Below are 25,762 nucleotides of genomic sequence, written 5' to 3' on the forward strand. Positions count from 1 at the left end.
CTTGTCCGTCCTCTACTGGAATATTGCTGTGCGATGTGGGATCCTTACCAGGTAGGATTGACGGAGGACATCGAAAAAGTGCAAAAAAGGGCAGCTCGTTTCGTGTTATCGCGCAACAGGGGTGAGAGTGTCATTGATATGACACGTGAGTTGGGTTGGCAGTCACTGAAACAAAGGCGGTTTTCTTTGCGGCGAGATCTATTTACGGAAATTTCAGTCACCAACTTTCTCCTCCGAATGCGAAAATATTTTGTTGACACCCACCTACGTAGGGAGAAATGATCATCATAATAAAATAAGAGAAATCAGAGCCCGAACGGAAACTTTTAGGTGTTCCTTTTTCCCACTCGCCATTCGAGAGTGGAATGGTAGAGAAGTAGTATGAAAATGGTTCGATGAACCCTCTGCCAGGCACTTAAGTGTGACTTGTAGAGTAACCATGTAGATGTAGATGTAGATGTAGGTGCGCACTGTAGCGGGCACTGGTTACTTTACCCTGCAGGAACATAAAATATGATCGTATGTTGAAATTGCTGGTCAATCACACCAAGAAACCTGGTGAGGGATCTGCGTGTCATGGGCGAATGAACTTAAGATTAGGCCGTTCACCAGGTCTACGCCGTATACTTGTATGTCCATCCCTCGCGTACGACAAAACCTACTCTCATCAACAGTGCGCCAGTCCACTCTCTAGTTAACTCTTACACGACACTAGAGTAGTCGTGCTTGGTGGTGTTGTGGTGACAGTGACAGCCTGGCAAGAGGCACACGTGGTCGTAACCCTGCTGCAAGTAGGCGTTTCCCAATGACCCCTGATGTCACAGCAGGTGCAGTACGTGCTCAAATTTCGACCCTCGATTATGTTCAGTTGGCCACTGCAGACGTCCAGAGCCAGGTGTGGGAATGTTGCACCGACCATTGTTGAAAGTAGCGATACACAACCCATACATTGTACCTAACATGTGGAGCAATCCGTCGATACGTCCATCCCAGCTTCCCACAATGCGAACGCGTTCAAATGGGTGAAACTGTTCAACATCGTTTGTGGGGCATGGTTGTACGCTAGAACGAATGTTGCAAACTCTTTCCTCCTTTAAACTCAACACATTTACTGCCTGCAGTGTCAGTCAGAGTATGCACAGAGAGGCCTTCTGAGGACCATCTGATCGCCGATGACAGTGACAAATGAATCACTAACACTACAATCCATCTGTATGCACACGGTATGAGAGTCATTTCAAAAGAAATGCACACTGTTTTTTAAAAATACAGTTTTCATTCTGCATGTGTGAAAGTTTTACTGTGTGTAGATACATCCTTCCCGCTTATTTTCAAACTTAGTTCAACCTGTTCCCGTGAGTGGCGCCGTCACAGCATGTCTTCAAGATGGCTGCTACACTTGACGTTAGTCAGAAGCAACGTGCTGTTATAGAAATCCTGTGCTTTGAAGACGAGACAGTGGGAACATCCACAAGAGGTTGAAAAAGGTGTATGGAGATGCTGCTGTCGATCGCAGTACCGTTGGTCGGTGGGCAAGCAGGTTACGTGATGAAACCGGGCACGGCAATATAGAGGATTGTTCTCGCAGCGGCAGGCCTCGTACTGCACACACTCCAGACTATGCGCAGAGAGTTAACGAATTGGTGACTGCCGACAGACGCATCACAGTGAACGAATTTCACGCTACGTTGGGACAGGGGTGGGAAGTGTTTGCAGAATACTGAAAGTGTTGGCGTTAAAAAAGGTTTGTGCCAGGTGGGTTCCTGGGATCTTGACAGTGGCTCACAAAGAAACAAGAAAAACGGTATGCAGGGAGCTTTTGGAACTGTACGAGAATGGTGGAGATGACTTTCTTGGAAGAATTGTGACAGGTGATGAAACATGGCTCCATCATTTTATACAGAGACGAAGAGGCAACCAATGGAGTGGCATCATGCAAATTCACCCAAGAAAAAAAAAATTCAAAACCACACCTTCTGCTGGAGAAATTAAGACTACGGTGTTTTTCGATTCCGAAGGACTCTTGCTTGTGGACATCATGCGAAGTGGAATCACCATAAATTCTGATGCATATGTGGCAACACTGAAGAAACTTCAAACTCGGCTGAGTCGTGTTCGACGACATCGGCAAAAGCAGGTTGTTTTGCTGTTACACGACAATGCACGGCAACATGTCAGTCAAAAAACCATGGAAGCAATCACAAAACTCGGATGGACAACACTTACAGTCCTGACCTGGCTCCATGTGACTATCATCTCTTTGGGAAACTGAAAGACTCTCTTCGTGAAACAAGGCTTGAAGATGATGACTCCCTTGTGCACGCTGCCAAACAGTGGCTCCAACAGGTTGGTCCAGAATTTTACTGTGCATGTATACAGGCGCTGGTTTCAAGATGGCGTAAAGCAGTTGGGAGGGACGGAAATTATGTGGGGAAATGAAAATATTGTTCCTAAAGGATGTATCTACACACTGTAAAACTTTCGCACATGTGGAATAAAAGACGGATTTGGAAAAAAAATAGTGTGCATTTCTTTTGGAGTGACCCTCGTATAAGCTGGTGCCATTGAACACAATCCTTGAGGGAGTTCTATTTTTTTCATGGCGGTGTGTTTATGGGAATATTTAAACTATTCTCCTTACCACAAGTGAGTTATTTATATTCTAGACAATTTCTGCATAATGCGAAATAATTACATTTTTACTTTTTGTCTGTAAACACCTGAAGATGGAACCTAACTTTATAAAACGTCGAGTGTGATGAATAAATTACAGTGAGGTGACAGAAGTCATGGGATAGCAATATGGACACGTACAACTGGCGGTAGTATCTCGTATGCAAGGTAGAAAACGCCAGTGTATTGACGGAGCCGCCATTTGTTCGCAGATGATTAATGTGAAGCGGTTGCCGGTATGATTGTGGGAACAAAACGGGAATTAATAGACTTTGAACGCGGAATGATAGTTGGAGCTAGCCGTGTGGGACATTCCATTTTGCAAATCGTCAGTGAACTCAGTATTCGCGAGATCCACAGTGTCAAGAGTGTGCCGAGAATACCAAATTTCAGGGACTACCACTCACCACGGACAATGCACTGACTGATGGCCTTCACTTAACGACCGAGAGCAACGGCGTTTGCGTACATGATGATGATTATGTTTGGTTTGTGGGCGCTCAACTGCGCGGTTATCAGCGCCCATACAAATTCCCACCCTGTACACAGCCCAATCTCGCCATTTCATGAATGCTGATGAAATGATGAGGATAACACAAACACCCAGTCATCTCGAGGCAGGTGAAATCCCTGACCCCGCCGGGAATAGAACCCGTGACCCCGTGCTCGGGAAGCGAGAACACGACCGCGAGACCATGAGCTGCGGACGTTTGCGTACAGTTGTTGGTGTTAACACACGAGGAACACTGCGCGAAGTAACCGCAGAAATCAATGTGGGACGTACGACGGACATAACCGTTAGGACAGTGCGACGAAATTTGGGGTTAATGGGCTATGGCAGCAAACGACCGACACGAGTGCCTTTGCTGACAGCACGACATCACCTGTAGCGCCTGTCCTGACTCGTGATCACATCAATTGGACCGTAGGTGACTGGTAAAACGTAGCCTGGCAAACGAGTCCCGATTTCAGTTGGTAAGAACTAATGGTAGGGTTCGAGTCTGTCGCAGACCCCACTACTTCATGGACCCAAGTTATTAACAAGAAACTGTACAAGCTGGAGGCGGATCCATAATGCTGTGGGCTGTATTTACATGTAATGGACTGGCTCTTCTGGTCAAAACCGGTCATTAACTGAGATGTTTATGTTTGCCTAATTCAATACCATTTGCAGCCATTCATGGACTTCACGTTCCCAAACGGGGATGGAATTTTTATGAATGACAGTGCGGCATTCACTGGGTCGCAGTTGTTCACGATTGGTTTGAAGAACATTCTGGACAATTCGAACGAGCGATTTGGCCACTCAGACCGCTTGATATGAATCCCGTCGAACATTTATGGGACATGATAAGAGGGGTTCGTGCACAAAATCCTGCACCGGCAACACTTTCGCAATTATGGACGGCTATAGAGACATCATAGTTCACTATCTCTGCAAGGGACTTTCAACGGTTTGTTGAGCCCCTGCCATGTAGAGTTGCTGCACTGCACTGGGCAAAGGAGGTCCGACACGATGTTAGGAGGTATCCCTTGAGTTTTGTCACCTCATTGTATTTTACAGTGGCAGAGACTGAACACAACATTTCTCAATGGTTGGCCTCCACAAATACGTAAATATTACATTACGTGATAACACAGACCAACGCAATTTTTTTTAAACTTTTTTTTGCTTTGAAAGCTGATCTTTATAGATTTTTATGAACTGAAATCTAGGCTTAGTTTTTTTTTGTATCTCCTATAGTTTTCGAGCAATATGCTTTTTATTATACAGGACGGTCCATTGATAGTGACTGCGCCAAATATCTCATGAAATCAGCGTCAAACGAAAAAACTAAAAAGAACAAAACTCGTCCAGCTTGAAGGGGGAAACCAGATGGCGCTATGGTTGGCCCGCTAGATGGCGCTCCCATAGGTCAAACGGATGTCAACTGCATTTGTTTTAGATAGGAACCCCCATTTTTACTGCATATTCGTGTAGGACGTAAAGAAATATGAATGTTTTAGTTGGACCACTTTTTTCGCTTTGTGATATATGGTGCTGTAATAGTCACAAACGTATAAGTACGTGGTATCACGTAACATTCCGCCAGTGCGGACGGTATTTGCTTCATGATACATTACCCGTGTTAAAATGGACGGTTTACCAATTGCGGAAAAGGTCGATATCGTGTTGATGTATGGCTATTGTGATCAAAATACCCAACGGGGCCCGCATCTCGTGGTCGTGCGGTAGCGTTCTCGCTTCCCACGCCCGGGTTCCCGGGTTCGATTCCCGGCGGGGTCAGGGATTTTCTCTGCCTCGTGATGGCTGGGTGTTGTGTGCTGTCCTTAGGTTAGTTAGGTTTAAGTAGTTCTAAGTTCTAGGGGACTGATGACCATAGATGTTAAGTCCCATAGTGCTCAGAGCCATTTGAACCATTTGAACCCAACGGGCGTGTGCTATGTATGCTGCTCGGTATCCTGGACGACATCATCCAAGTGTCCGGACCGTTCGCCGGATAGTTACGTTACTTAAGGAAACAGGAAGTGCTAAGCCACATGTGAAACGTCAATCACGACCTGCAACAAATGAGGATGCCCAAATAGGTGTTTTAGCTGCTGTAGCGGCTAATATCAGTAGCGGACAAACTGCGCGAGAATCGGGAATCTCAAAAACGTCGGTGTTGAGAATGCTACATCAACATCGATTGCACCCGTACCATATTTCTATGCACCAGGAATTGCATGGCGACGACTTTGAACGTCGTGTACACTTCTGCCACTGGGCACAAGAGAAATTACAGGACGATGACAGATTTTTTGCACGCGTTCTATTTAGCGATGAAGCGTCATTCACCAACAGCGGTAACGTAAATCGGCATAATATGCACTATTGGGCAACGGAAAATCCACGTTGGCTGCGACAAGTGGAACATCAGCGACCTTGGTGGGTTAATGTATGGTGCGGTATTATGGGAGGAAGGATAATTGGCCCCCATTTTATCGATGGCAATCGAAATGGTGCAATGTATGCTGATTTCCTACGTAATGTTCCAAACATGTTACTACAAGATGTTTCACTGCATCTCAGAATAGCGATGTATTTCCAACATGACGGATGTCCGGGACATATCTCGCGTGCTGTTGAAGCGGTACTGAATAGCATATTTCATGACAGGTGGATTGGTCGTCGAAGCACCATACCATAGCCCGCACGTTCACTGGATTTGACGTCCCCGGATTTCTTTCTGTGGGGAAAGTTGAAGGATATTTGCTATCGTGATCCACCGACAACGCCTGACAATATGCGTCAGCGCATTGTCAATGCATGTGTGAACATTACGGAAGGCGAACTACTCGCTGTTGAGAGAAATGTCGTTACACATATTGCCAAATGCATTGAGGTTGACGGACATCATTTTGAGCATTTATTGCATTAATGTGGTATTTACAGGTAATCACACTGTAACAGCATGCGTTCTCAGAAATGATAGGTTCACAAAGGTACATGTATCACATTGGAACAACCGAAATAAAATGTTCTAACGCACCTACGTTCTGTATTTTAATTTAAAAAACCTACCTGTTACCAACTGTTCGTCTAAAATTGTGAGCCATATGTTTGTGACTATTACAGAGCCATCTATCACAAAGCGAAAAAAGTGGTCCAACTAAAACATTCCTATTTCTTTACGTACTACACGAATATGTAGTAAAAATGGGGGTTCCTATCTAAAAAAAAAAAAAACACAGTTGATATCCGTTTGAACTATGGCAGCGCCATCTAGCGGGCCAACCCTAGCGCCGTCTGGTTTCCCCCTTCGAGCTAGACATGTTTCGTTCTTTGTGGTTGTTTCGTTTGACGCTTATTTCGTGCGATATTTGGCCCGGTCTCGATCAATGGACCACCTTTTATAGTATAAAAATCCTATGCTATACGGTAAACGGGGAAATTAATGAAACGCTTTGTTACAACATAAGCATTGTTTGTATTTACAGTAAACTTCGTAAAACAATGATACGTGTTAATAGAGGTTTCACTGGTCAGCTGGAATTGGTTTGTATTTTCCTTCTCTTTTTTCTTTCAAGCTTCATGTGTAGCTTTTTCTACAATGAGTCACTTGCTGAACTTCTTGGTGAAGTGACCAACAGTAGTCCCCCATCATGTTGGTGTTCCAGCGGCCTTGGTAGCGTTTTTCCATCACTTTAATGTACTGGTCATAACGCTCTCCTTGCTCCTCACTAACATCTCCCATATTGTCAGGAAAGTAATCAAGGTGGCTGCTCAAAAAGTGAACTTTCAGCCTCATTAAGCATCCAGAAGTTTTAAACTTCTTTAACATTGTAGCTAATATAGAAAGATATTCTGGGTCTTTTTCATGTCCTAAGAACTTTGTAACGACTTGCTTGAATGGTACCCATGTTTCTGTCTCATTTAAGGTCATTGTGGATTCAAAGTTAACATCAAACGTCAATTTTCTAATGTCAGGTCCGACACAGACGCCTTCTTTTAGTTTAGCTTCTGAAAGGTGTGGAAACTTTTCGCAGAGATACTTAAAACATGGTCCATCTTTAGGCAAAGCCTTTACAGACTGTTTCATTAGGCCTAACTTTATAAGTAGAGGTGGTAGGAGTACGTTTTTTTGGATCTACAAAGTTTTTGCATAGAATGTTCTTCTCACCAGGTTTTGAAGACTCCCTCACATGCCAGTTCTTTCTGCACCAGTGTTGGCCCCTAGCCCTACTGTCCCGTTCACACAAGAAACATGGAAATTTGGTAAAGCCACCTTGCTGACCAAGCAGCATTCATGCATGCACTTTTACATCGCCAAATATCATCCAACCGTGAGCAGAATAGCCTATTTTATTTAGCACTATTTCTAGGTTTTCATAGCTTTCTTTCGTATGTACAGAATGTCCAACTGGTGTAGATGCATACATGTTACCATTGTGTAATAAAACAGCCTTTAAACTAGTTTTGGATGAATCAATAAACAGCCTCCAGTCTTCCTTTTTGTATTCAATACCAAACTCATTCATCAAACTGGGGTTGTCTGAGCAGTACTTTAAATCAACTTTTAGCTGAAAAAACTTGGAAAATTGCTGCTCTCTCTTTCTATACATGTGTATTCTGGTTACAACTGCCAATAACTTCTTTTCTTTTAATCTAGAGCCAAGCAATTCAGCTTTTTCTTTCGTTAAGCCCAGATTCCGAACCAAATCGTTAAGCTCGGTCTGAGTCAACAATTTGGGCTCTAGACTTTCTGTATTACAATAGAATTCATCAGCTTTTGGTCGTCTAAATGACATTGTACATCAGAAAATACTTCTGTTGGAATAGACTTTAAATCATCTGGTGGTTCAGGAACCAGCAAATCAACACCATGCCCTATTGGTCGGATGGCAGATGGAAGATTAAGGTAGCTTATTACCTTCTTGTTTTTCGAATTATGACCAGTAATATCAACACTGCAAAAGTAGCAATCATCGGAATGATTTCTTGGCTCCCTCCATATCATAGGAACAGCAAATCTAAAGGGTTTTTTATCCTTTTTGCACCATTTTCTCAGATCTTCAACACACACATAACATACCATATGCGGCGCCCAAAATTTACCTTGAACACCAAGTTTAGATCCAAAGTATGAGAGATAAACCTTTTTCACAAAGTCTGTAATGTTTCTTCGGCCTTTTTTAATCCCAGGTTCACCACAAATAGAACAATAATTGTCAGCAGAGTTTTTACAACCACGATTAGACATTGTACTGAGCACATGTACAGGTAATGGGAAAGTGAGGTTAGGTTGGCAGTAAACAAAACACCATCTGTTAGCACAAAAATAAAATCGACCTTTTTTGACAGCAAACGTTTTTCAGCAGTGCTACCAACGTCATCTACATTTAAAAAAATGGTTCAAATGGCTCTGAGCACTATGGGACTTAACTTCTGAGGTCATCAGTCCCCTAGAACTTAGAACTACTTAAACCTAACTAACCTAAGGACATCACACACACCGATGTCCGAGGCAGGATTCGAACCTGCGGTCGCGCGGTTCCTGACTGTAGCGCCTAGAACCGTCCGGCCACTCCACCCGGCATCTACATTCATTACACCTCCTTTTAAAATTATTTTAACTACATAAAAGCTGTTAATTTCTTTAAAAATTGATTAATTTAATAAATTTAACTGTAAAATGTGAAGCAATGGTGGGCGATACAGTTTTTAAGTATCAAATTCGGATTTCCCACCCTAAAAAACATAAGAATAAGGTATTTACAGTAAAAAAGTTTTTCTATCGTTGGCCTGTGTAATCAATACATTACCGAAAGCTTCTGTTTGATTTACATTGCTCTAAAAGAAAAATTCGGTGTAGGTATTAAAGTCCATGGAGAAGAAATAAAAACGTTGAGGTTTGCCGACGACATTGTAATTCTGTCAGAGACAGCAAAGGACTTGGAAGAGCAGTTGAACGGAATGGACAGTGTCTTGAAAGGAGGATATAAGATGAACATCAACAAAAGCGAAAAGAGGATAATGGAATGTAGTCGAATTAAGTCAGGTGATGCTGAGGGAATTAGATTAGGAAATGAGACACTTAAAGTAGTAAAGGAGTTTTGCTATTTGGGGAGCAAAATAACTGACGATGGTCGAAGTAGAGAGGATATAAAATGTAGACTGGCAATGGCAAGAAAAGCGTTTCTGAAGAAAAGAAATTTGTTAACATCGAGTATAGATTTAAGTGTCAGGAAGTCGTTTCTGAAAGTATTTGTATGGAGTGTAGCCATGTATGGAAGTGAAACATGGACGATAAATAGTTTGGACAAGAAGAGAATAGAAGCTTTCGAAATGTGGTGTTACAGAAGAATGCTGAAGATTAGATAAGTAGATCACATAACTAATGAGGAGGTATTGAATAGAATTGGAGAGAAGAGGAGTTTGTGGCACAACTTGACAAGAAGAAGGGACTGGTTGGTAGGACATGTTCTGAGGCATCAAGGGATCACAAATTTTGCGTTGGAGGGCAGCGTGGAGGGTAAAAATCGTAGAGGGAGACCAAGAGATGAATACACTTACCAGATTCAGAAGGATGTAGGTTGCAGTAAGTACTGGGAGATGAAGAAGCTTGCACAGGATAGAGTAGCGTGGAGAGCTGCATCAAACCAGTCTCAGGACTGAAGACAACAACACAACACATTTAAATAGTAAGGTTGTCGTTGTAGAAAATTTTGTTTACTAGTGTTACAATTCTTTCTGCTCAAATTTTGTTGACAAGTGTTTTTGTGTAGATATAAAATCGTTGTCTTAAAGATATAATTTTACTTTCCGTTACTGTGAGCCGTATAAGATGTAATTAGCTACTCTGTCGATGTAATCACTCTTTAAATCAGGGTGTGTTACTGGCGTGAATAGAGAGAGAAGCATCTCCGCAGGCCTAAGTGACAGTTCGGCCCTGCTTGCAGGTGGACCTTTCTGGCCTGCATTTCGCACCGGCGCGGCCTGTGCCAGGCGTGGCTATTAGGTTAAAAGCGCATGAGAGCGGAGCGGGGGAACTTGTCGAGGCTGGCCTGGGTGAATGAGGAAGCGAGCCACGCTCCCCATTCACTGCATTAGCGCGGCCATTCGCCGCCACCCGACGCGCGCCTAACTTCATTATTTCGGGAAATTGATTCTGCCTCTCTGCAGTCTCTGTACTCGTCTCTTTTTTTCAATGTACCGCGCTCTGCTAAAAGAGAGGGACGCAAATGAAGTGAGTTAAATAACTCACTCTTCAGCTCGCTAACTTAGCGACTTTTCCCGCGTAATAGTCAAAATACAATTTTAAGATCTTCGAAAGCCAATTTTACTGCAGAATTTTAGAGTATTTGCGTCAGACTAAAATATCTGACTTATCATTAACAGACTGTGATAGTTTCGTTAATGATAAAAAGCATGGAAATGTATGTAATTTGCCTGTGATAAAGTCACTCTCTCTCAGGGCACGGAAATATTACGTGATCCCCTGTAAGCGTCGTATACAGTGTTATATCATTTGAGCATTTCAATCCGTAATTTTTAATAGTTGCTTCGTTTTGAAAAGAAGGAAAATTGGGTTACCGTCCCGACGACGACTAGGTCGTTAGAAACGAAGCACATGTTCAGATCGGACAATGATGGGGCAGAGAATTGGAAGTGTCGTTTTCAAAGGAACCATTACAGCATTCGCCTAATATGATTTAGGTCACAGATAAAAAGCCTAAATCTTTCTTGTCGGCCACGACCTTTCACACAGCTCCTCCCGAATCCAGTGTCTCGGTGAATAGTTTGAAGGCGGTATCTCTCGTGTTTCACTACCTATGAGTGATCCCAATGAGCAGGCCTGGAAACAGTTTAATATGCAGAGTGTAAGCCAGGGATTCCCAAAGTGGTCGATATCGACCCCTTGGGTCGATGTCGGGTTCCTAGGGGTCGACATAAACGAAAACTGATTTTCGGGGTCGACGAGGTCGAAAAATCGACCCCTATTAAATTAACACAAGTTCTTATTTAAAACTTTCAAGATAGGTAGGTACTGTATTGTTTATGTTGTGTTACGTGTACTAAGAATAATTAATATTTTTGTAGGAAATAGCATTGTTGTAGTAATGTAAAGTCTCAAGTTCGTACAAGATGAAGAACTCGGCAAGTCTGTGTGGACAAGTTTGTACAAGATAAAGAGTTGGAGCGTACGTCTTTTTATTTTTTTAAATTTTGATGAGAAAATGAAGTCAACTTTACTCACTTAACCAAGTGCAAAGTTTTCCAATTGGTACCTTAGTACTTAGGTATTTTGTATCAATAGGAAAAAACTAAAGATAGTCCCCCTTATTCATAATAGTCTGCTAACTTAAAGCATTGCTATTTCTCACTCTGTCTTCTTCTATTGGCCTAAGTCAGAATGAAAAATAACACTCTGTAGCAGCTGTTTTAAGTTAGCGAACCATTATGAATAAGGGGGTTGATCTTAAAAGTAGGTAATTTGGTCATGGGGGTCTGAGGTAACAGTTCATTTTGGAAAAGGGGTCACTTGTCCAAAATAGTTTGGGGATCCCTGGTGTAAGCCATCACTGTTTACAACATACAGCAGCGGTTTAGGGGAAGCTGAGACGAACAGTTTGCTATAACACTTCTTGTTTTTCAGTAAGCCGGGAAACAGCCTCAAATTGGCCAATAAAAACCACCTAAACTGCAGCGCATGCACGCCGTGCAATGTTGAGAATATCCTCTCGTTCTATTACGCCATCGGTCTAGTCTTTCACTTTCAGATCGTAAAATTGATGTTTTTGTAAATTTTATCGAAAATTTTGTGAATTTTAACAGCATATAAATAACGATTACATCGTTTAGTTTCTCTAGCCTTCTTACTACGAGACGATTGTACTTTTGAAGGTTAAGGGCAGATGAAGGGTAAAATTGCAAAAAAATTCGATTTTTCCTTTACTGCGTAATTTATTAGATAAATTCTTTAAGAATAACATCGCAAAGTTTCATAATACAATTCTGGCTAGAAAAATATTTTTAAAAACTTTGTTTGGGCACCTGCGCCTGCCACGCCCCATCTTTCGATGTTGTGATCCAACCCTTCTCTACGCCAGAAATTTTTTGTGCGTTAATTTTTAATTCACACAATCGAAACAAACTGCAGATGAATCTAGAAGGCTGTGAGAAAGATTATCTTCGGTTGTTCCTTTTTCTGCAACGTGTTTTTTTTTTAATAGTACATGATACAAACAGTATTTCAGTTTTTAATTTTGCGTGTATCAACCTATTTAGCTCGAAATGGGTAGTAACAGTGGATGCATACTCAAAAAAGTGAGGAAATGTCAAATTTCACGTGCAGAAGGTACGGGAAATTTAAATAACAGTTCTGTAGATGCTGCTCCTAAGTGTGAAGAACAATTTCTGACGAAGTCACTGAGCGAAGAAGAAAATTAGTTAAGGAATTGAAGATGCTGTGTACAGTGCCAAAGTCGAGTTTTCCAGTGGATCTAGATGTTATAAAACCAACTTTCAGGTACCTAGCCAATCCTGAACTGCTGAAAAAAATGCGTACATGGGAAAAACAGAATACAAATGAGAGTTACAATCACCTTATATCGATGCGTTGTTCAAAAAGAGTTGTGAAAATAGCTGCATGTGATGCCTGTCTAGCATTCAGTAGTGGAAATGTAGTTGGGGTTAAGTGCCTGCAGAGACTAGGATTCCATTCAGGTGCATTCACAGTGAAGATACTCAGAAGAAGCATCGATGAATCGCGACTGAACAAAGCTCAAGTAGCAGAAGAAACAATGCAAAAATTGGTTATGCGAAGGACTCAGTGGAAGAGACTACTCCACGAAGACGAGGAACAGAATAATGATTATGGATAAGGACAGCATTAGTCACTAGAGTTATAACAATGATGTCAAAAATTTAAATAAATACTTTAAACGCAAACTGCCGTAAACTGACTTTCTTGAGCTATAATTTGCCTTTTCTGAGGAATTATGAAAGCTAACATTCTGAAATTTGGCATAGTACTTAAGAATTACCTACTGAATAATCCCATGCAGCACTTTTCCGTTCTGCGAAAAGTTCTCCTTTAAAACTTGAGAAAACTAGAGCATTATATAAATGATATGCCTTCTAGTATTACAGGTGATTCAAAAATATTTCTGTTTGCTGATGACACCAGCTTGATAGTGAAGGATCTTGTGTGTAATATTAAAACAGTAACAAATAATGTAGTTCATGAGCTAAGTTCGTGGCTTGTGGAAAATAATTTGATGCTAAATCACAGTAAGACTGAGTTTTTACAGTTTCTAACTCACAATTCAACAAGAACCGATATTTTGATCAGACATAATAGGCATATTATAAGCGAGACGGAACAGTTCAAGTTCCTAGGCGTTCGGATAGATAGTAAGCTGTTGTGGGAAGCCCATGTTCAGGATCTTGGCTCAAAAATGGCTCTGAGCACTATGGGACTCAACTGCTGAGGTCATTAGTCCCCTAGAACTTAGAACTAGTTAAACCTAACTAACCTAAGGACATCACAAACATCCATGCCCGAGGCAGGATTCGAACCTGCGACCGTAGCGGTCTCGCGGTTCCAGACTGCAGCGCCTTTAACCGCACGGCCACTTCGGCCGGCTCAGGATCTTGTTCAGAAGCTAAATGCTGCTTTATTTACCATTAGAACAGTATCTGAAATAAGTACACTTCAACACGAAAAGTAGTCTACTTCGCATATTTTCATACGCTTATGTCGTATGGTACTATTTTTTGGGATAATTCTTCTGATTCAAAAAGGGTATTTTTGGCTCAAAAACGGGCTGTTCGAGCTATATGTGGTGTAAGTTCGAGAACCTCTTGTCGAGCCCTATTCAAAAATCTGGGAATTCTGACATTGCCCTCACAGTATATATTTTCTTTAATGTCGTTTGTTGTTAGCAATATTAGCCTATTCCCAAGAGTTAGCAGCTTTCACTCAGTTAATACTAGGCAGAAATCAAATCTGCATGTAGAATGTACTTCCTTGACTCTTGTGCAGAAAGGAGTGCAGTATTCTGCTGCATCCATTTTCAATAAGCTACTACAAGTGCTCAAAAATATTAGCAGTAGCCCAAACTCTTTTAAGTCTAAACTGAAGAGTTTCCTCATGGCTCACTCCTTCTATTCTGTCGAGGAGCTCCTGGAAGAGCTAAAAAATTAAGCAAATTCCAGTGTTACATTGTTGATTTTCTTCATTTAAACTTACGACTTGTAACCTGAATATGTTTTTTTATATATCATTTTATCTGTTTCTAATATCGTGTTATAATTTCATGTATTGACTCGTTCCATGACCATGGAGACTTCTGCTTAGTTTGGTCCCACGGAACAATAAATAAATAAATAAAATCCCAGGTAACACAGAACTGAAAAATTAATCTCAAAGCAACTACGACCTTAAACAAAAATCGGTTCCACACGTTTTATTAGCCTCTTATGCAGATGTAAACTGCGAAATCCTCTTATGCAGATGTAAACTGCGAAATTTGCTTGATTAGTTTAAGAGAAAATGTAGATTATACAAACAATAGTAATTAAAAATTCAAATACTTGTTTTGCAAATCAAACTGCCTTTTCCTGCCTCTAGTTACTTTATTTATCCCATACGTGTTTCGCCTTCTCCTGCTCTAAGGCATCATCAGTGGGATCTGTAACGATACAGTTTTGTTATTTATAGATTATCAAACAGTTCATTTCGCGATTTTTTTGTAAAAAAAGTAATTACTTACGATTTGCAGGAAACGCAGATCAGCAAATCGTTAAGTAATTACTTTTTTTACAAACAATCGCGAAGTGAACTGTTTGATAATCTATAACTAAGAAAACTGTATCGTTATAGACTCCAATGATGATGCCTTAGAACAGGAGAAGGCGAAACGCGTATGGGATAAATAAAGTAACTAGCAGCAGGAAAAGGCAGTTTGATTTTTTTTTCCTTTATTGATTTTCAATTCCCCCCCCCCCCCCCCCCGAAGGGGGCGGGCTGGCAGCAGCTTAGTACGCTGCTCTACTGCCTACAGACATTTTTAAAAACGGAAGAAGAAAAGAAACAAGAAAAACAGGCGAACAAGAAAAACAGACGAGCAGTTTGATTTGCAAAACAAGCATTTATATGCTTGCTGCGGAGGAAGGCCACACAAACAAAGTTGTTAAGAATTCATATCCTTGTAAAATGTATGTCGATGCGCATTTTAAAAAAAAGTTGCACAGTATATTTTGCTGTACGTAATAATCTCAAGTTTTACTATTTTAGCTACAATATTTTTGGAGAAACTTGGTCAGTGCGTCTACCTTTGCCTTACAAGTAAGGTGTCACCACGTAACTGCGGGTATGGTGGCGCCGTCTATTGGCAGAGAGACTGACGCGTGCGCACCGTTTCATGTTGCTTAGCGTCAGTGTGATTTCACGCCAAAGAGAAGGTGATCACACAAGTTATCGTCCACTACGTAACATGCAGGCGAGTAAGCAGGAACAACGAGGAATGGTGCGATTTCTGGCGGCGGAGGGAGTGGGAGGAATGTAATGTATCGATAGACGAAGGCTGTGCATGGTGAGTACAATCTGAGTCGTTCAAGTGTTGTGGAAAGGCGCAAACGATCTCTTGAGGAGCGCGAGTCACTGGAAGACGATGCTCGTCCTGGACAGGGTCATCGTGTCATCACACCGGAAATGGTTGCGGAAGTGAATGCTTTAGTCTTGGACAACTGCAGAATCACCGTGGACGAGATCCATCCGTTACTGGGTATTAGCGTGGGCACTGCCCACACCATAAGGCACCAACAATTGAACTTTCGAAAAATCTGTGCGCAGTGGGTTCCCCACCAACTGACCGCCGAACAGCGCAATAATCGAATGGCGCTGTCTATGAGTCATCTCCAACGTTATCATGAGGAGGAATACGGCTTTCTGTCGCGTATTGTTACAGGTGACGACACGCCGCTCTGGATTAGCCGAGCGGTCTAGGCGCTGTAGTCATGGACTGTGCGGCTGGTCCCGGCGGAGGTTCGAGTCCCCCCTCGGGCATGGGTGTGTATGTGTTTGTCCTTAGCCGGCCGAAGTGGCCGTGCGGTTAAAGGCGCTGCAGTCTGGAACCGCAAGACCGCTAGGGTCGCAGGTTCGAATCCTGCCTCGGGCATGGATGTTTGTGATGTCCTTAGGTTAGTTAGGTTTAACTAGTTCTAATTTCTAGGGGACTAATGACCTCAGCAGTTGAGTCCCATAGTGCTCAGAGCCATTTTGTTTGTCCTTAGGGTAATTTAGGTTAAGTAGTGTGTAAGGTTCAAATGGCTCTGAGCACTATGCGACTTAACTTCTGAGGTCATCAGTCGCCTAGAACTTAGAACTAATTAAACCTAACTAACCTAAGGACATCACACACATCCATGCCCGAGGCAGGATTCGAACCTGCGACCGTAGCGGTCACGCGGTTCCAGACTGAAGCGCCTTTAACCGCACGGCCACACCGGCCGGCTAAGTAGTGTGTAAGCTTATGGACTGATGACCTTAGCAGTCCCATAAGATTTCACACACATTTGAACATTTTTTTGTGACGAAACATGGTGTCACCATTTTGAACCGCAAAGCAAGCGTCAGAGCAAGCAGTGGAAACATGCGACTCCACCACCTCCAAAGAAATCAAAGGCCCTGCACACCTGCTCTAGTAAGGTCATGATGTCTTTCTTTTTTGACCACAAGGGCTTGTCGAGTTCCTGGAACGGGGAACCACCATCAATACCCAGCGCTATCACCCACTTTACAGAACTTTAGACGAGCCATCAAGTCGAAACGTCGAGGCATGTTGTCCAATGGCGTTATCCTCCTGCATGATAATGCCCGCCCACACACAGCCAACGCGATGAAGACGGGCATTGCAGCAGTTTCGGTGGGAAACGCTGTAACATCCACCGTACAGTCCAGACCTTTCACCGTGTGACGACTTTCATGTGTTTGGACCTCTAAAACAAGCTGTTCGCGGACGTCGATTCGCAACGGACGACGAAGTGTGTGACTGGGTCCAGGCCTGGATCCGACAGCAGCCTACTAGCTTCCGCAACAGTTTTGGCGACAATTTTTGAGTATGTGTAATGTGTATAACTACAATTTTGAGTTAATAAAATCGTTACCATTACTTTACACTAGTGACCAAGTTTCAATTGAATTCCCCTTCTATATGTTTATGTACAAGAATGCATTTTGGACTATGTCTCTTCTTAAGTTTAGATCGGACTGGAAATGTAATTCGTTTTTGCACAACGTGTTCAAAAGTCTTGTTTCTTTCATCATCCTCACAGGAAAGGTCCGTTTACTAATGTTAATAGAAGGCAGTGCCGTAAGAGAGCGAGAGGATATTCAGTATCTCGCACGGCATACACGCTCTGTAGCTTACGTGGCTTTTGTAGAAAATTTGAGGTTGTTTCCTGGCTTGATAGACAACAAGTCTCCTGTATCAAATTGTTCGTCTCGATTTCCCTTGCACCACTGCAACACTGTGATACATTGTCAAAAGATGTTGTTTACACCCTGCACATTTAAACATTGCCGTATTTTTCCATAAACAAATCACTGCTAGCAATGAAGGCCCCTTTTAAGTATCCGAAAGTAACCTGAGCCCCAATGGAGTCAAGCGAAATATCTTTCCTTGCTATCAGACTTCCTCTAAACCACTAGTCATTTGTTACATTTCCATAAATTATCAGCATAAATCGCTGTCTAAATTTTAAACGCGCGTTCAAGACTGTAGCAGATAAAAACATTTTACACCATAATATTTATTGCACGATAATCGAAACATGTAATTACTCGAGGAAAATTGTTAGAACTTACATCTTTTGAACATAAAACTTTCACAAATAATTAAGGTTGTTGGGGGTTGTTTGGGGGAAGAGACCAAACAGCGAGGTCATCGGTCTCATCGGATTAGGGAAGGACGGAGAAGGAAGTCGGCTGTGCCCATTGAAAGGAACCATCCCGGCATTTGCCTTCAGCGATTTAGGGAAATCACGGAAAACCTAAATCAGGATGGCCGGACGCGGAATTGAACAGTCGTCCTCACGAATGCGAGTCCAGTGTGCTAACCACTGCGCCACCTCACTCGGTCAATTAAGGTTGTCTTGCTAAATTTGTGGATGTATAATACCACATGATTAAAAATACAAATCGAGTAGAGGAAGTAGAATACAAAAGCGATGATAGATAACGAAGATACACAGTTAAAAACCATCATGAACTCCTCTTGCCTTCCATTATTGGCAGATGTTGGACCAAGACTCCGCTAGGTGCGATGATCTGTGACGCTCATACAGAGGGAAGCGAGCGGCTGCCTGAAGTCCAGACGCCGTTCCACAAGAGAGTGTATTCAGAGTGAAACAGCACTTACACAGGGCGCTGACCAAGCGGGAGAAGCTAGCCAGCACCTCTGGAGGGTGCAGCTGGACAATATTACAGCTCCAGCCAGGCTCCTGCAGGTGCTGGCTAAACGAGAAAGGAAGTCATCTTCACCCATTGGCGATACCCAGCTGCTGCAGACTGTCGTTCCTTTCGGCGTGGGGTCTACTTTTGTTGGAAAAGTACTGACCAGCAGGCTCTCATAGATAACACCCACCAACTCTCCCTCAAAGTCAGAGCTTCACTCTAAGATGTTCTCAGATGCTTACCGAATTTCTCTGTATACGACGATATCGAGGTGTGTACGTGATGCCAAACACCACCGTCTTCATCAGTTGTTAGCTTCGAGGAGGAAACCACCGGAGTGGCTGACGAAGCATCCAGTCACCTTCGAAGGACTTCGACCCCAGTAGCCGCAGATGTCCGCGTCAGTTGGGGACTGTATGCAGTCAATTAGCTGACTTCGCACTGCTGGGTCACCTGCGGAGTGACTATCTTCTGATGGTGGCCAACTTTCTGGTGGGTCTCGTGTACGAGTCTGGGGTAGGGGATGCCCGGCCTAGCTGTCTGCTCATTGGTTCCTGTGGGCCATTCAAATTTTACTTTCCATGTCCACGCTGTACCAAAAACTTCCGCCACTGCCAAAAATAACTAGGCAGCTTCCAATAATAATCAGTCATTAACGCTTACAAGAGCCATGTGCCTCCCTTATGCCAATCCCTCCCCGCCCGCTCCCCAAAATCGGTTTTCCAGTTATAGTGTCCCTTTTGAAATATTCACGCCGATATATTGAGGTAAATATTAAAAGGACTCTGAATAATATTACATGGACATAAACGACAAATTAATTATGAAAATGTATTAAATTAGCTTCAAAGAAAGACTATATCGATTGCAATGTTATAAAAAGACATTATTTATATTAGATGAGGTCGTAGTGCATCACGTTCTCGAACCAACATTATTATCTTTGTCATTATATATAAGAGAAAAAAGATATTTAAAATCACTTCGAGTCAGATCATTTCTGCTGCTGTATGTAAGGTACGCTTGCGGTAGCTTTTGTTCTATTTGTTCTCGTACGTAGCGAATAATTCAAGTGTGTATTCTGTGCTTTGTGGAAATATATTTACAAAAAGTGAGTGCATTGGGTTACTTAAATAACGTATGCAAACAATTCTTCCTGAATTAATAATTGCAAGAAGTTATGTAGCATTTTGTCAGTCTCTGCGAAGCGAGCGGCGGTGATCTTTGACTGGCAACAATTGGCCGCCATTACGCGGCGTATTTAAATTTATTTTTCTGTGTAACATATCAACACAGTCGGAGCAGAAAGAATCATTTCAAGTTATTCAATTAGCCACAGTGCAAAGCTTCACTAATTTTATATCGTCAAAAAATGCCTACCTTCAAAGATACGATTTATTCTAGGTCAGTGAACTTAGCCTGCATTACATTTCGACGAACGCATTTGAAATAATTTGTAGGGAGCCTGGCGCTCATTTGAAACATAATTTAATATTTATCTTTGGCCACCTAAAAATCAACATATATATAGGGTGTTACAAAGAGATAGGCCAAACTTTCGGGAAACATTCCTCACACACAAAGAAAGAAAATATGTTATGTGGACATGTGTTCGGAAACGCTTACTTTCCATGTTAGAGCTCATTTTATTACTTCTCTTCAAATCACATTAATCATGGAATGGAAACACACAGCAACAGAACGTACCAGCATGACTTCAAACACTTTGTTACAGGAAATGTTCAAAATGTCCTCCGTTAGCGAGGATACATGCATCAACCCTCCGTCGCATGGAATTCCTGATGCGCTGATGTAGCCCTGGAGAATGGCGTATTGTATCACAGCCGTCCACAATACGAGCACGAAAAGTCTTTACATTTGGTACCGGGGTTGCGTACACAAGAGCTTTCAAATGCGCTCATAAATGAAAGTCAAGAGGGTTGAGGTCAGAAGAGCGTGGAGGCCTTGGAATTGGTCCGCCTCTACCAATCCATTGGTCACCGAATCTGTAGTTGAGAAGCGTACGAACACTTCGACTGAAATGTGCAGGAGCTGCATCGGGCATGAACCACATGTTGTGTCGTACTTGTAAAGGCACATGTTCTGGCAGCACAGGCAGAGTATCCCGTATGAAATCATGATAACGTGCTCCATTGAGCGTAGGTGGAAGAAACTAAAATGAGCTCTAACATGGAAATTAAGCGTTTCCGGACACATCCCCACATAACATATTTTCTTTATTTGTGTGTGAGGAATGTTTCCTGAAAGTTTGGCCGTACCTTTTTGCAACACCCTGTATATATGTATACCCTTCCTTGTGTTTCACTTAATAATAATAATAATAATAATAATAATTAATAACCACATCAAAGGAAGGGATAATATACAGTCTGTGGTCTCCTTGGTACCCCTCTTCATATAAGAGGAATTAATGGCAACTGAAATGAAAGATCAGAACTATAAAGTGCTTCGGTTTTATCTACTATCTCTATACACGTCTTTATACCTGTGGTAACCAACCACTAAGGAAACCAATTACCCAGTATCCTTTGTACGATCCCAAATCAAGCTGAACTGAAAAAAAAAAAAAAAACATATGTTATCGTTGGCGTAGTTTTCCTCTCGCTGTAGTCTGCGCAGAAGGAAAGGATATTCATGGTGTAACCTCCCATAGATGTCAAAATCATTAGAGACGAAGCAACGGCTCAGCTTGAACAAGGATGCGACAGGAAATCATCCAAAGCCTTTATGAAGAACCAGTAACCTCTCCCCGCTCAACACACTGACTCTTTAAAGAATCGAGCTCCCATCTAGCAAACAGCTTCTAACGCCTGATTACTTTACAAATGAGTTAATGTTTTAGGTCGTATCTCCTGAATTGTATGTCGTGCAACGATATAATTTTGCTAATACATTCAGTGATATACGTGGATACTATCTGAAAAATCTGCTGAAAATAAAATTAGTAGTAAAGAAGTAATAAATTAATTTGTCATGCCTGAGCTATAGTTTTATTGCAACAACAGCGGAAACGGAGTAAGTCATAAGGAATGTAGTAGGCGACAAGTTACTTTCCTTTTATTATTTTGAGTCGACGAGAAAAACTTTCGAAAATGTTTGAAATTATGTGCAAAGGTTGTTGGGAGTCGTTAAGTGCTCTCATTCTCAAATAGTGGATATTGGGTAATTTGCGTGGCGTGACTTACTCTGCCTAAGTCATATACACAGTTTCTATCTGTAATAATTGATTTATTGTTGGTTGGTTGGGGGAGCGGGGTCCAAACGGCGAGGACATCGGTTCTATCGGATTAGGGAAGGACGGGGAAGGAAGTGGGCGTGCTCTTTCAAAGGAACCATACCGGCATTTGCCTGAAGAGATTTAGAGAAATCAAGGAAAACCTAAATCAGGATGGCCAGACGAGGAGTTTGAACCGTCGTCCTCCTGAATGCGAGTCTAAACCTTTAACGTAAGAGTACCAGGTGTACCGGTATGAAATGAGCGTTTTTTTGTGAAAATGAAACACTAATTTTGAATTGAAAAGTAAAAACATTTTGTTCAAAGTACTGACCATTGCTTTCTATACATTTTGACCACCTTTCTGGCAATTTGTGGACACCAAGCAAATAGAAATGTTCGTCTTTTGAAGCAAACCAATCAGACACCCAATTTTCGACTTCTTCGTAGGAATCGAAGTGTTCCTCAGCCAATGCGTGTCCCATTGATGAAAACAAATGGTAGTCGGAAGGAGCCAAGTCTGGTGAATACGCGGGTGGGGTAACAGCCCCTAGCCAAGTGTTTTGATTGTATCCTGAACCAGTTTTGCTTTGTGTGCAGGTGCATTGTCGTGTAAAAAAAAATTACTTTGCCATGTCTTCTGGCCCATTCTGGTCTTTTTTCGATCAATGCATAGTTCAAATTGATCATTTGTTGTCTGCAGCGATTAGTATTCACAGTTTCACCGGGTTTTAGAAGCTCATGATACACCACACCTTTCTGATCCCACCAAACACAGAGCATTGTCTTCTTGCCGAATCGATCTGGTTTTGCAGTCGATGTTGATGGTTGTCCCGGATTAACCCATGATTTCTCCCCTTTTAGGATTCTTAAAATAAATCCATTTTTCATCGCAAGTAACAATTCGATGCAAAATTAATTTTCTTTCATGTCTTTGAAGCAAAATTTGACAAATGGTTTTTCGGTTTTCCATCTGTCTTTCATTCAATTCATGTGGCAACTATTTTCCACACTTCTGGATCTTTTCCATAGCTTTCAAACGGTCAGAAATGGTTTGTTGTGCAACATTTAGCATTGCTGCCATTTGCTTCTGACTCAAAGTATCATCTTCATCCAATATTGCTTGCAATTCGGCGTCTTCGAACTTTTTTGGTGGTCTTTCACGTTCTTCATTTCTTACATCAAAATCATTATTTATGAACCATTGAAACCATATTTGGCATGTTGCTCTGATAGAGCATGATCACCATATGCCTCTACAAGCATTCGATGCGACTGCAGCACTTTTTTTTTCAAATGAAAGCAAAAAATTAATGCTTTCCGCAAATCATCACTTTCTGGTACGAAATCCGGCATTATTAACACGATGCTAACATATGATGTTGTTTGTTCCATGACTTGATGTATATTAAATATCTTTGACAGATGTCATACCAACCAACAAAAAAAATTAAGGCTCGTTCACAACAAATGTTCTCTATGGACACATTTGCATCTTAACGCTCATTTCGTACCGGTACACCTGGTATACCTCTTCATGAGTAGATTATGGAAGCATTTTAAATTTTTAAATTCATCAATAATTATGTGCAACAGTAAAAATAAAATTTTTGTCGCTCTTGGAAGTCATCACTTAGAGAGCTTGCAACTGGTACCAAGCGACCGGGTGCCCTTTTTAGTCATTAGTAATATAGACATATGTCGTTAATCGCGTCACGCTATGGAAAATCTGAATACGGATGGGCCCACAGAGACTTGAATCCTTATCCTTCCTCGCTCGGGACGACATACTTCCTGCCACGGAGCGTAATTCTTAAGGGAACTGAAAAGCTCCCTCATTTAGATTAATCGCACGCCACTGTTGTGGAACGGGTACCACATTTGGCGCAGACCCGGAGGGTAATGCTGTGTTATTTCTTGCATTGGCGCTGGTCTTATTGGGGGCAGGCTACCAACAGCTGCTGTTGCCAATACGGCTGAGTGCCCGTTGAAGAACATCGTAAAAACCTATCGGGTCGTTTCTCTGTCGAGGTAGAATGTGGTGCAGAACTAAAATATTGAAAAGTCGACTGCTCTCTCAAAGGAAGAGATCTTGGGAAGAAAAACATGACTTTGTAACGTTCCATTCTACGCGGCTAGACAACCAGATTAAAGCAGCACGGAAAAATAATCGAAACGCTTTTAATGCCGCATGCGACTTTTGATGGTGAATGTAAAGGGCTACTGTCGAGAAACAGCAAGTTTTGAAGCTACCTAAGGTTTAACAGAAACCGAGCGAGTCGGGGCGAAGTAGTAAAGACACTTGGCCCCCCCCCAGTTCCCCCACTCCCATCATTACGACTAACCTTCCGTGATTTCCACAAATCCCTTCAAAAAAACCACGGAATGATTCTTTTGGCAAGGAGACGGTACAATTCCTGCCCTAAATTTCTGAACACACGCTACTTCTCAGTCTCTTACGACTTCATCGTCGACCACTACATTTTTACATGCGGCTCCCAAATCCTCTTTTCTTAAATTAATTTCCCAACAATCATCTGGCTGATCGTGTGAACACTCCACTATCGATTCTGGAAAAGTATTTCTACCTGCCGCATTTCCTACTCCACAATCGATATTCCCTCCCATGTAAATGCTCAACCGCTTTTGAGACGTGCTTGGTTGCTCAATTTCCTACTCAAATTTCCTATCTGCTTTTAAAACTGTTGATTAATGTAGACGGTGTGACTTCTGTGTAGCGAAGAAGAAGGAGATATACTGGACTGGCCATGAGGTTGCCTACCTCCTACGTTTAACTAAACGATAAAGCCACCGTGTCTACTAAATTAGCAATCAAAACGACGGATTTCGGGCGGTTATTCGTGTAAAACAACTAACGGTTGGAAACCGATATTTCACCGGGCTAGCACAATCGATTACGGCCTTAAAATGTAAACTACTCTTCAACGAAAATTGGTTTCCAACAGAGGCTTTCGTATTCCGTAAGTTGCATAACATGTAAATATAGCAGCTAAGTCGTTGAACCCTTATCTTTCTTCCCGAAACAAAGGAATTACACATCACAGCACAGAGGTGTACGAAACGTCTCTGACGCACTGCTTGCCTTACGAGACTACTACGATGAAAGTCCGCCTTTATTGGCACTGAAATACTTAAGCCCAGTTGCGAAGTGGCATTTACGTTGTAGACACGAGGAGCAGCTGCGCCCGGCGTACAGAAACTGTCCGGGATCATGTTTCTTAATTTGGATACTGTAGATATATATCTGTACGTTATGTGTATTTCTTTGTACGACTGATTCATAATTTCAAATATGTTTTCACGAGCACATGAGAAAGCAATTCTTTCGATACTTCGCTTCACACAGTTCGTTTATTGTTTTCGTTTCTAATGGAAAATTGGCAAAATGAATATCCGAACAATGTAGTCCTTGTCAGCTAGTAATAACATAGCAACAAATACACACTACAAAAACACTCAAAATAGTCATCCAGACAACACAAACGCACACTCGAAACATCTCGGGGATGAAGGTCGAGAGGCCCTATTTGACTAACTCAACATGTTACCAAACAATGTGGTTAAGATACAGGATTCGCACGCAGGAGAACGGAAGTTCAGATTCTCATAGGACTGAGTTTCTCAGTGATTTCTATAAATTGCTTAGGCATGTGTCGGGAATGTTTGGTTCGAAGACGACATTACCGATTCCTTTCCCCAGTCCGAGCTTGCATGTCCCTAGTGACATCGTCGTCGACGGAACGGCAAATCCTTGATCTTCCTTTCTCGTTTTCCTCAGTACATTTCACAAACACTCCTGAATACTGACACAAAGCTCATATTCGAACAAAAGCGTAGGCACAACTGCACAGAACGGAATAACTGTTTTATACGAAATTCTTTAAAGTTC

This window comes from Schistocerca serialis, chromosome 8 (genome assembly GCF_023864345.2).
Source record: "Schistocerca serialis cubense isolate TAMUIC-IGC-003099 chromosome 8, iqSchSeri2.2, whole genome shotgun sequence".
NCBI classification, from domain to species: Eukaryota; Metazoa; Arthropoda; class Insecta; order Orthoptera; family Acrididae; genus Schistocerca; species Schistocerca serialis.